This window comes from Schistocerca piceifrons, chromosome 4, assembly GCF_021461385.2.
Source record: "Schistocerca piceifrons isolate TAMUIC-IGC-003096 chromosome 4, iqSchPice1.1, whole genome shotgun sequence".
Taxonomy (NCBI): Eukaryota; Metazoa; Arthropoda; class Insecta; order Orthoptera; family Acrididae; genus Schistocerca; species Schistocerca piceifrons.
Window position 1 is genome coordinate 662,652,747 of NC_060141.1, and position 12,232 is coordinate 662,664,978.

Here is a 12,232-nt window from a genome sequence, read left to right on the forward strand (position 1 = left end):
CGCAGATCGTACTTTCATTCTGGAGTGTGCTCAGATTTGAAAAGTTCTGGTGGGTTAAAACTGCTTCACTGGGACTCGAAACTGGGACTTTCGTGTTTCGTGGGAATGTGCTGTACCGACTCAGATATCCAAGCACGACTGACGATCCGCCCTCATGGCTTTAATTCTTCCAATATCTCGTCACCTACCTCCAGACTTAATAGAAAGTCTCTTATCATAACTTGTGGGACAAGCACTCTTGGAAGAAATACTGATATTAAACTGCCAGGCAGTTTCAAATCAGCGCATACTCTTCTGCAAGTGAAAATTCATTCTAGTAATCCCTCAGCCTATGTCTAAGCTGTGTCTTCACAATATCGTTTCTTCCAGGAACGCTAACTGCACAAAGTATGTATGAGAATTTCCGTGAAGTTTGGGTGGCAGGAGATGAGGTACTAGCGGAAATAATGTTAGGAGGGCGCGTCGTGAGTCGTGGTTGGATAGCGCAGTCTTTAGAGTATGTTCCCGCAAAAGGTAAAGCTTAAAAGTTCGAGTCTCGGTCCGACACACAGTTTAAATCTGTCTGGAAGTTTCAAATCAGTGTGGACTCTACTGCAGAGGGCAAATTCATTCAGGAAGCAATCCGACAGGCTGTGACTAAGCCGTGTCTCCGCAGAATACTTTCTTCCAGCACTGCTAGTCTTCTGAGGTATACAACAGAGTTTCTATGAAGTTTGGAAGGCATGAGGTGAGGCACTGGCTGAAGTAAAACTGGAAGGCGCGTCGTGAGTCGTACTTGGATAGCTGAGTAAATGCCCACGAAAGGAAAAGTTCAGAGCCGCGATCCGGAACAAAATTTTTATCTGTCAAGGCGTTTCAACAGACAAAATGTTGCACTGTGGGTTTCTATGCGGCAACTAAGGCGAAGAGCCACTACACTAATGTAAGTTGCTGAAGAGTGTCATATAATTCTAAAAATCCATCCCTCTACGAATTTAAACATCTCTAATGTCTGATGGACTCTTTCGGAATGTAGGCTCTTCGGTTTACTGATATAAATATTAATATATATCTACACGTGTTAAAAATCGGAGTTTTCACACATGTTATATACAAGAGAAGGGTTATCTTAATGGAATCCAATCGCAAGTAATACAACATTGTGATCAAACCCGAATGTCTGTACGCAAGGGAATGGTTCAGAATGACAGCCTCTAACAGTCTTAACGAAAAATAGTTATTCTGATGTGATATGCTCTTCCTATGTCTTGTTCCTTCCTCTAGATCATGAAACGACATGTATTCCGCCTCGCTTTTCGTATCTGAGTATCTTCTCCTCCTCATATCGGGCACCATCTCATAAAGTTTTCACACTTCCGCACCCTTTAAATTGCGTACAAATGTAATTCTCAGCATGCTGTATTCCATCCTTGGAATCCATCCCACGGTCCTGTCTACACATCCCACCGTCCATTCGTCATACATTCCATACCGTTTACACATACTAATTTCAGCCTCCTTCCCATCTCATAGCACAGACATCCTTGGAATGTACCCTTTCTTCCAGGTATAACCTACCATTTTGTTCTAGTCATCAGTATGCTGACTGGTTGGATGCGACTGTCCATAATTCCTCCCCTGTGACCAACTTCATCATCTCAGAAAAGTTCTTGCGGTCTAGACCCTTAGTTGTTCGTTGAATGCAATTCAGTTTCTGTCTTGCCCTATCGTTTACACTCTCTATAGCTCCACGCAGTACCCTGGAAGTGAGCCTCTGATGTCTTAACATTTGTCTTATCAACTTGCCTTTTTTCTTGTGTTTTCCATCGAAGAACCTCCTCATTCCTTAAGTTAAGAGTTCACCAAATTTCAAACGCTTCTGTTATCTTCTTTACGTTTGTTCCCACAGTTCATAATTTACCACCATACATTGGTCTCCACGGAGACGCCCGTCCTCAAATTTCTCAAGTTAGTATCTACATTTGATTCTAGCAGACTTCTTCCGACCAGGAATGCCTTTATTCCTGTGATAGTCTGCATTTATGTCCTCTATGCTTCGTCTGTCATCTATTATTTTGCTTTAGCGGAATTCACTGACTGCGCCTACTTCGTGGTCACCAGTTTTAGTGTTAACTTTCGCGCTGTTCTCGTTTCTGCTACTTCTCATTGGTTTCGCCTTTCTTCGATTTACTCTCTGTCCATATTCTGAACTCATTAGAGATTAGACTGTTTATTCAATTCAACAGATTCTGTAATTCTTCTTCCCATCCACTCAGGATAGGTGTGTCGTCAGCACATCTTATCATTGATATCCTTTCATTTAGTTCCGTCATTGATTCTTCGGTGTGTAGACTGAACAATAGGGGTGAAAGGCTACATCCATGTCTTACATCTTTTTCAGTTTGAGCATCCTTTTTGAACCCAGTACTTCGTTTTTTTCCCTAAACTCTTATTGTTTCCTTTGGTTCTTCAACGTATTATTAGCCGTCCTTCCCTGTAGCTTACTCGTGTTTTTCTGAGAATTTATAATGTCTTGCACCATTTCCCTTTGATATTCTAGGTCGACAAAATGCTATAAACTTGTCTTGATAACTGTTAAGTGATGCACCCAGTATCAAACAAAACTTCAGGACTGTCCCTCTGCCAATTTTTCCTTTCCGAAAGCCAAACTGATCGTCATCTAATAGATCTTCAATTTTCTTTTCCATATACTATTATTTTTAGCAACTTATATATATGAGCTGTTGTGCTGATTCAACGATAATTCTTTGCTATTAAATCTCCAATATCACACATTCCATATTGCACTATCTTCAGTAGTCACTTGTTTACCATTACCCCCGTGATTTTAGAAATTCCAAAGGGATGTTATCTGTTTCTTCTGCCTTCTTTCATTAAAAAGTATTCCAAGTCACTGTTAAACTCTGACGCTTAATACTGGACCGTGGTTATCTTTCAAATCGACTCCCATTTCTTCGTCTATAAGATACCTTGCAACTAGCAGAGGCCTTCAGTTTATCTCTTTCAACTTATCCGCTCTCTCCTCTGCGTTTAACAGTGAATTCCCTTGTACTCTTAATGTTGACGCTCTTGCGTTTATTTTACTTGAAATTTTCGTGATTTCTATACGCTGAATAGGTCTTTACGGCGATTATTTATGAATTTGTCCACATTTTTAGCATAGTCGGTTAGCTCTGGCTTCCCTCTACTTCCTATACATTTCAGTCCTAAGAGTTTTATAGTACTATGTTCCTTTCTCACTTATTTTCTTTCATTCTTCTTTCGTCGATCAACTGAACTGCCTCATCTCTCACCCAAGATTTCTTTGAAATAACCAACATGGTATCTATGTGTCATTTTGATTAATCGGGTTTCTGCCGGCTACTCGCGTCTTTCTTGCACGATATTTCAACTGCGTCACTCGCAGTCTTCTTCAGGTGCTGTCCGATACTGATTCTAGTTTGGAACGAGTATCTATGTTCTTTCTGCCCAACTTTTGTGGTCGCCCTCATTGGAGATATAGATTAGTTTCCAAAACGAGCTGTCTGTTGTGGTATTCACTGTCGCAAGAACATTATGATGCATCTGATAATTTCTCAGTACTTAAGGATTTGATTTATTTCCACACTGATTCTTGCGGGTGATGCTCTTCTGTGTACTCTTCATCACTATTAAACAGTGATTCGGATTTATATCTGACGCGCCTTAAAATTCACTATCTTATTTCGGAATCCCTGATTTTTGAAGTGTATGCGCTAATACTTGAACTGAACTGTTTATAGTGATTCACACTCTACATGGCACGTTATTCGTTGCAGGTCACACACCTCCCACACCAACCCAAATTAAGTCTCTATCCTCCCTTTCCTTGCCGCTGTCATGATACTCTGTTTTTAGCTTCCTTCCATCCAACGGTCTTTCCCGTGTAACTTACTTCTCAAAGTACACGGAACTACCCAGAACTACCGGGAATCGCCGTCACATCGCGCTAATAATAAACAGAATGTACATAACATCGCCGTCGTCTCGTCATAAACATCGTTATCTACTTTGCTTTCAAATTTTTTAAATGAACACTTGAGATTTTATAATTTATTGGGTGAAGAGCGGCACTTTGTCTGTTTCCAGTCCGCTGTCAGTAGGGGTAGTAGAAACATCTGCCAAAAATAAATAAATAAAAAATTCACGAATATGTAAGACTGTACGAAATTTTCGGTTTCTTTTCAGGCCAATCGTTTTCCATACGCTAAGTGCATATGTGACTTAAGTCTTCGCATTTGGTTTCCTTTTATAAATTTTGTCTAACGTTGGTAAAATTTAATGAGTGTGTTAACTGTCTTTCATTCAGGGTGAGATAATACGTTTTTTGGAGGACAGCTTCCGTTTGGTAATACCAGTTAATTATACATGTAACCATCTGACTTAACAGCTTACTGGTGCAATTGAGCTATCTGCATCAAAGGAGGAAGTCAAATTACCTGTACTTGGATATCTGTTTGCCGTACATAAGACAATTTCTTTACTGATATTAATTAATTGTACTATTTAGGGCACAAACACGATACTTTCACAAAATCTCATTTGAGAATAATGTTCCCTAAAGTAAATGTTTATAGAGGTTATGGTAAAGTACCATTCAATTTATATTTTGGTAATATTATTGTAATTTTTGCTTTTACTACGGTGGCGAAAGAAACAGCGGGAGTGGAAAGTGGATGGATGTGTAAGGGTGTCAATCCTTAATAAGCTTTAATATGTTGATTAACTAACCAATCAATGCACATGAATAAGGTCAAAATTTAATATCTAGTACAACATAGCAAACGGTACTATTCTCTGCCCCTAAGAGTACCTTTAGCTTTAGAATAATAAGGAGAGCACAAAATATACATGCACTCCATCAACACTTATGCAAGCTGTAAAAAAGTAGCACAAAGGAAAACTATCAAATACTAGCTCGGAACACAAAATCCGAAAGACACGCCAGCAAAAGCCGACACACCAAATCCTGGAACTGGTACTAATACAACCAAGTAATAAGAGGAAAAGTGTATAGATACACAAAATGAGCGGGCAAGCAACTACTGACCACATCTACGTATAATTCAACCGACACCACCAGTAAAATACAAATCAGAAAAATCGTTGAGCACACATAAATAATAACAATACATATAATTTAGAGTACAACACACTAGGCCCTGCACCGACCTCACCGTTGAGGCGGTATAATAACTTGCAATACTCTAGGACCCAGCCCGACACAGAAGTCTACCCGTTCGAAATTTTGCGCAGAGCACAAGTGGCACAACCTCTTCCAACAATGTCTTGACCTAGCATACAACGCTCAGCGCCGCCGTCCTTACGTCCAAGACGCCAAGCATTTTCCGTTTGACCAGACAGAAAAGGATGCCAAGTGTAGACAGGCAGCCACTGTAAACACAGCTCTCAGACTCCATCAGGCTTCATCCTCTGATTTGCTGTGTGAACTCCGTGATCCGTCTCGCCCAGCTGCCTGCCTTATCAGTTCTAGCCTGCTGTAGTGCCTTCATCATGGCCGCCTTCAAACTGCTAAGTCTCCGCTGGGGTTCCTCTCCCCTTGATGGCAGCGGGCGCTTCGTCCTTGCTACGCATGGGACTCATATCATCGGGTGCGTGCAAACAAGTGCCACTCATACTCTCAGGTGCCACAGCCCACTGGCCAAGTCTCAGAGACAGCCACGCTAGGACATGTTCAAGAGCGGAAGGCATACCAAAACACGGTCCGTTGCTGCACAAAACTCTTGTGCCGCTGCTGTCCACGGCTCCTGACGCTGGCTCTAAGCTGATGCCTCTTCCTTCTTCCACGACCAATTCCCTTCTTCTGTTATTCCATGCCGCTCCTACACAAAGGTGAGAAAAAGTTTGGGATAGCGATATGCGCATATACAGATGGCGTCAGTATCGTGCGCACCAAGTAAATAGGGGCAGTGCACTGGCGAAGCTGCTATTTGTACTCAGGTGGTTCATGTGAAAGGGTTTCCATCTTCATTATTGTCACACGATAGGAGTAAACAGACTTTGAACGCGGAATAGTAGTAGGAGCTAGCCGACTGGGATATTCAGTTTCGGAATTCGTTAGGGAATTATTTCGAGAACCACAGCGTCAAAAGTCTGCTGCGAAACTCAAATTTTAGCCATTACTTCTCATCATGGACAACGAAGTGGCCGACGGGCTTCAGTTAACGACCAAGAGCAGCAACGTTTGCGTAGAGTTGCCATGCCAACAGACAAGCACCTCTGCGTGAAATAACCGCAGAAATCATTGTCTAGCGTACGACGAACGTATCATTGTGGCGAAATTTGGCGTTAATGGGCTGTAGAGGCAGACGAGCGACGCAAGTGCCTGCATCGTCTCTTCTGGGCTCGTTACCACAACGGTTGCATTAAAGACGACTGGAAAACCGTGCTCCAATTGGATGAGTTCCGAAATCAATTGGCAACAGTTAAGGGTAAAGTTCGAGTGTGGCTTAGACCTAACGAAACCATGAATCCAAGCTGTCAACAAGGGACTGTGCGAGCTGCTGGTGGCTCCGTAATCGTGTGGGCTCTGTTTACGTGGAATGGACTGGGTCCGCTGATCCAACTAAGAGATCAGTGACTGGGAATGGTTATGTTCGGCTAATTGGAGACCATTTTCAATCATTCATGAACTTCATGTCCTCAAACAACGAAGGAATTTTTATGGATAACGTTGCGCCTTGTCAGAATATTCTGGACTGTCGAGAGAATGATTCGGCCACTCAGATTTTCCGACATGAAGCCCAGTTCATGCATAAAATCGGCAACACTTTCCCTGTTATGGACGGCTGTAGAGGCAGCATGGCTCAATATTTCTTCATGGGATTCCCAATGCCTTGCTGAGTTCATGCTACATCGAGTTGCCGCAGTAGGCTGGGAAAAAGGATGTCCGACACGAAACTAGGAGCTCACCCACGATTTCTCTCACATCAATGTAGTCTCGGCGTGGTGCTGTATTTGTTAGTTTTGCAGATGCGGGCGCACTATGCTGTGGTGGGAATGCAACAGCAACATTTGCACGAACTACCAGACGAGGCAGAGTTTCATGGCCAGCCTGAATCGCTAATTCATTTGATGTATTCGTAGGCCTCATGAGAAAGAAATGAACTCCAGTGCCTGAAGAAGCACCGTGGATCTGTACCTGAAAGTGTGGCAACGAGGCAAAATAAAATGAGGTGGTATTCATGACACTAATGGTGTTACTATCTACGTATTTATTTGCATGGGCGTGCGAGGTAAATATTGTTGTTGTTGTTGTTGTGGCCTTCAGTCCTGAGACTGGTTTGATGCAGCTCTCCATGCTGCTCTATCCTGTGCAAGCTTCTTCATCTTCCAGTACCTACTGCAACCTACATCCTTTTGAATCTGCTTAGTGTATTTATCTCTTGGTCTCCCTCTACAATTTTTACCCTCCACGCTGCCCTCCAATACTAAATTGGTGATCCCTTGATGCCTCAGAACATGTCCTACCAACCGATCCCTTCTTCTGGTCAAGCTGTGCCACAAACTTCTCTTCTCCCCAATCCTATTCAATACTTCCTCATTAGTTATGTGATCTACCCATCTAATCTTCAGCATTATTCTGTAGCACCACATTTCGAAAGCTTCTATTCTCTTCTTGTCCAAACTATTTATCGTCCATGTTTCACTTCCATACATGGCTACACTCCATACAAATACTTTCAGAAATGACTTCCTGACACTTAAATCTATACTCGATGTTAACAAATTTCTCTTCTTCAGAAACGCTTTCCTTGCCATTGCCAGTCTACATTTTATATCCACTCTACTTCGACCATCATCAGTTATTTTGCTCCCCAAATAGCAAAACTCCTTTACTACTTGAAGTGTCTCATTTCCTAATCTAATTCCCTCAGCATCACCCGACTTAATTCGACTACATTCAATTATCCTCGTTTTGCTTTTGTTGATGTTCATCTTATACCCTCCTTTCAAGACGCTATCCATTCCATTCAACTGCTCTTCCAAGTCCGTTGCTGTTACAATGTCATCGGCGAACCTCAATTTTTTTATTTCTTCTCCATGGATTTTGATACCTACTTCGAATTTTTCTTTTGTTTCCTTTACTGCTTGCTCAATATACAGATAGAATAACATCGGGGAGCGGCTACAACCCTGTCTTACTCCCTTCCCAACAACTGCTTCCCTTTCATGTCCCTCGACTCTTATAACCGCCATCTGGTTTCTGTACAAATTGTAAATAGCCTTTCGCTCCCTGTATTTTACCCCTGCTACGTTTAGAATTTGAAAGAGAGTATTGCAGTCAACATTGTCAAAAGCTTTCTCTAAGTCTACAAATGCTAGAAAGGTAGGTTTGCCTTTCCTTAATCTTTCTTCTAAGACAAATCGTAAGGTTAGTATTGCCTCACGTGTTCCAGTATTTCTACGGAATCCAAACTGATCTTCCCCGAGGTCGGCTTCTACCAGTTTTTCCATTCGTCTGTAAAGGATTCGTATTTTGCAGCTGTAGCTTATTAAACTGATTGTTCGGTAATTTTCACATCAGTCAACACCTGCTTTCTTTGGGATTGGAATTAATATATTCTTCTTGAAGTCTGAGGGTATTTCGCCTGTTTCATACATCTTGCTCACCAGATGGTAGAGTTTTGTCAGGACTGGCTCTCCCAAGGCCGTCAGTAGTTCCAGTGGAATGTTTTCTACTCCCGGGGCCTTGTTTCGACTTAGGTCTTTCAGTGCTTTGTCAAACTCTTCACGCAGTATCGTATCTCCCATTTCATTTTCATCTACATCCTCTTCCATTTCCATAATATTGTCCTCAAGTACATCGCCGTTGTATAGACCCTCTATGTACTTCTTCCACCTTTCTGCTTTCCCTTCTTTGCTTAGAACTGGGTTTCCATCTGAGCTCTTGATGTTCATACAAGTGGTTCTCTTATCTCCAAAGGTCTCTTTAATTTTCCTGTAGGCAGTATTTATCTTACCCCTAGTGAGATAAGCCTCTACATCTTTACATTTGTCCTCTAGCCATCCCTGCTTAGCCATTTTGCACTTCCTGTCGCTCTGCTTTTTGAGACGTTTGTATTCCTTTTTGCCTGCTTCATTTACTGCATTTTTATATTTTCTCATTTCATCAATTAAATTAAATATTTCTTCTGTTACCCAAGGATTTCTACTAGCCCTCGTCTTTTTACCTACTTGATCCTCTGCTGCCTTCACTTCATCCCTCAAAGCCACCCATTCTTCTTCTACTGTATTTCTTTCCCCCATTCCTGTCAATTGTTCCCTTATGCTGTTCCTGAAACTCTGTACAACCTCTGGTTCTTTCAGTTTATCCAGGTCCCATCTCCTTAAGTTCCCACCTTTTTGCAGTTTCTTCAGTTTTAATCTACATGTCATAACCAATAGATTTTGGTCAGAGTCCACATCTGCCCCTGGAAATGTCTTATAATTTAAAACCTGGTTCCTAAATCTCTGTCTTACCATTATATAATCTATCTGAAACCTTTTAGTATCTCCAGGGTTCTTCCATGTATACAACCTTCTTTCATGATTCTTGAACTAAGTGTTAGCTATGATTAAGTGCAAAATTCTACCAGGCGGCTTCCTCTTTCATTTCTTAGCCCCAATCCATATTCACCTACTACGTTTCCTTCTCTCCCTTTTCCTACTAGCTAATTCCAGTCGCCCATGACTATTAAATTTTCGTCACCCTTCACTATCTGAATAATTTCTTTTATTTCATCATACATTTCTTCAATTTCTTCGTCATCTGCAGAGTTAGTTGGCATATAAACTTGTACTACTGTAGTAGGTGTGGACTTCGTATCTATCTTGGCCACAATAATGCGTTCACTATGCTGTTTGCAGTAGCTTACCCGCATTCCTATTTTCCTATTCATTATTAAACATACTCCTGCATTACCCCTATTTGATTTTGTGTTTATAACCCTGTAGTTACCCGACCAGAAGTCTTGTTCCTCCTGCCACCGGACTTCACTAATTCCCACTATATCTAACTTTAACCTATCCATTTCCCTTTTTAAATTTTCTAACCTACCTGCCCGATTAAGTGATCTGACATTCCACGCTCCGATCCGTGGAACGCCAGGTTTCTTTCTCCTGATAACGACATCCTCTTGAGTAGTCCCCGCCCGGAGATCCGAATGGGGGACTATTTTACCTCCGGAATATTTTACCCAAGAGGACGCCATCATCATTTAATCGTACAATAAAGCTGCATGCCCTCGGGAAAAATTACGGCCGTAGTTTCCCCTTGCTTTCAGCCGTTCGCAGTACCAGCACAGCAAGGCCGTTTTGGTTATTGTTACAAGGCCAGATCAGTTAATCATCCAGACTGTTGCCCTTGCAACTACTGAAAAGGTTGCAGCCCCTCTTCAGGAACCACAAGTTTGTCTGGCCTCTCAACAGGTACCCCTCCGTTGTGGTTGCACGTACGGTACGGCTATCTGTATCGCTGAGGCACGCAAGCCTCCCCACCAGTGGCAAGGTCCATGGTTCATGAGGGGAGAGGAAAATATTAATAAACAATAAATTTAGCTACGTTGTTGACATACTCAAGGAAAACGGAAAGTTGAAGAAAAAGGAGAGTGACCAAGGCAAATGCCTATCAAGGTTGTAAGAGGTCCATGAGTAAGGAATTTATTACTAGCGCACTCGAGCATATGTGACTTCGATGGATTGCTCACGCGCTGCCTGCGATATGTAAGTTACAATAGAATCGCAGACCAGAGAGCAGTGTCGGCAGTAGCGGTAGTGGTGGTGGTAGTAGTAGTAGTAGTAGTAGTAGTAGTAGCTTGCAGTCGGGCGGTTGGGTCAGGTCGCTCGTATAGAGCAGTTGTTGAGTTGTATAGCTTACAGAGAGCAGCATATTTTTGGAATTACCAAGGCTGGTCGTGGAGAACGATGGCAGTGCCTGAGCGATGTAGTATAAGGTAAAAGCAAAATATCTTTATTATTTATTGCCGTGCGCATATGTTAATTGCTACAACTGATTTTTGTACTATTGTTATACCAAAGTCCCATGGAAATTTAAAAAAAAACTTAGAATAATAATCTTTTTTATAAAGACAACTGTCGACAGTCATTCATCTGAATTTAAAGTGTTTACTATTTTTCCCATCCATACTCATGCCAGTTATCGCGCCGGCCGGAGTGGCCGAGCGGTTCTAGGCGCTACAGTCTGGAATCGCGCGACCACTACGGTCGCAGGTTCGAGTCCTGCCTCGGGCATGGATGGGTTGGTTAGGTTTAAGTAGTTCAAAGTTCTAGGGGACTGATGACCTCAGAAGTTAAGTCCCACAATGCTCAGAGCCATTTGAACCATTTTAACCAGTTATCGAAAATAAAATCAATTGTTTTTCATACATAACAAAATCTAGTGGCCAGCATTGCACTGGACTGTGCCAGAAAAATTCCTTATAGGAGCAGATATATACGCGTTATCCGGCGACAGCATTGAGGCCAAAATTTTCAGTTTATTCTGAATGACTTCTCAGGGCCATGACGCAGCACTGCTGACGTCCAGATTTACCAGTTTAGATTCACAGTCAGTTAATTGTTGAAAGGTTGTATGTGAGTCACATTTTAATTGTGAGGTTAGTCACATTTTTATTGGGAGGTTACGGAACATATTTATCTATTGGGAGGTTACAAGGTCTCCAGACGAAAATTAGTAGTAATGATGTATATATCGCAAATTTTAGAGAGTGGGGAAAATAAAAGTAGCCTGGACGATTGGATACGACTGGACTTTAATGTAGGCATATAACCACACCCCGTGACGCGTACACCACATGTACGCCCGCCACGTGACCCAAACTTGTTCAGAGGGTAGTGCAAGCTGTGACAGTCTGAGTGGGGCAGTGCAAAGGGGACGATGATATTCACAATGGAGCAGTGGGTGATCATTGTGGAAAGTAACGTGACAAAAAAGTCATGGAAACGGTGTGGTCAGTTGTTTGCTGAGAAATATAAAGGTTCAAAGAGCCAACAAAGAGCGCCATGCAACGCTTAGTCCGAAAATGGCGTAAAGTAGGATCTGCTTCGAACTAATGAAAAAACATTCCGAAACGTGCCCTTATACCAGAAAATGCATCGGCAGTTAATTAGAAAATACTTCTGAGTCCTACCAAGTCAACGCGACGCCTGTCGCAACAGACCGGCATAAAATGTCGATCATGCTGCCGAACAC